Source organism: Solanum dulcamara, chromosome 5, assembly GCF_947179165.1.
Source record: "Solanum dulcamara chromosome 5, daSolDulc1.2, whole genome shotgun sequence".
Taxonomy (NCBI): domain Eukaryota; kingdom Viridiplantae; phylum Streptophyta; class Magnoliopsida; order Solanales; family Solanaceae; genus Solanum; species Solanum dulcamara.
The window spans coordinates 31,980,700-31,981,942 of NC_077241.1; positions in this window are offsets into that span (position 1 = coordinate 31,980,700).

Sequence of the window (1,243 nt, forward strand, 5' to 3'; positions counted from 1 at the left end):
ATCTATAGGCTTTCTTAGCTACTACTAAATCACTAACGGGAGTATAAACCAAAAAATATTCCAACTATACTTCAAACATACATCAAATTTCATAGCAAGGTAAGGAGTAACAAAATACAAGTTGGCACCTGGATCAATCAATGCGTAGACATTAAAGTTAAAGACCCATAACATACCTGTGACCACATCGGGAGTCTCATCCATATTTTGCCTAACATAAAGAGCATAGAATCGGTTATTGCATTGACCACCCTTTGTTGGCAACTTAAGGGCACTAGGATAGCTTATGGACCATCATTCCACATCTAAAACCAGCACTCATTCCCATCAAGCATTTCCCTCCATGATTCTTTCCACACCTTGCACATTTGGAAAAGAAGGGCCACTATCATTCACACCTCTTCCTCCTTGAGCATTAGGGTATGGCACCCTATCCTTAGCAAACTTCATCCCTAAACATTGGCCTTGTTGAGAGCGGCCACTACTACCAATGGCCATAGCTTGGAGAATGCACTTTCATACCGAGCCCTCTTAGAATCCCTCATCCTCATCTCCTTGAGCTTTTCTCCTTTAATTTGCTTGGTAAAATTTATGAAATGAGATATGTCCATCTTCTTAACAATAATAGCTGTACGACATTCCTTAGCAACCAAGTATGATACCCCCTATATGAATTGACTTATAGGGGAACATGAATCAACAACCAATGAAGGAGCATACTTGGATAGCTTAGTAAACTTCAGGGCATAGAACCTAATCCCCATATTTCTTCTCAAATAATTATAAACTCCAACACTTTAGCCTCCCTTATCTCAGGAGGGAAAAAGCGATCAAGAAAAGCATGTTTGAAGACTTCTTATTCAATAGGACATTCATCCACCCTCTCCAACTTCCATTGAATGTATCAATCATGAAAAACACCCTAAAGTTGGTAAGCCACCAACTCCTATTTCTCCTCTGAAGTCACCCCCATGATACTCACTATCTTGTAAACCTCATCTATGAATTCTTAAGGCATGAAACTCTGAAGGGTTCATTCATGCAAAGTCCCTTACTCTTAAGGCCGGAGTAGGAAAATTAGGAGGAGCCACAACCTTGTGGTTGGTCACAACTTGGTCTAGCATAGTGTTGGTGGTCCAGAACTCTGCATTAGTCACTTGGTCTGGTGGAGGACCATTTACTTAAGGAGCCATGGAGCTTGGGCTTCATTACCATTGTTTCCCCTTGGAAACGGTGGTGTTCT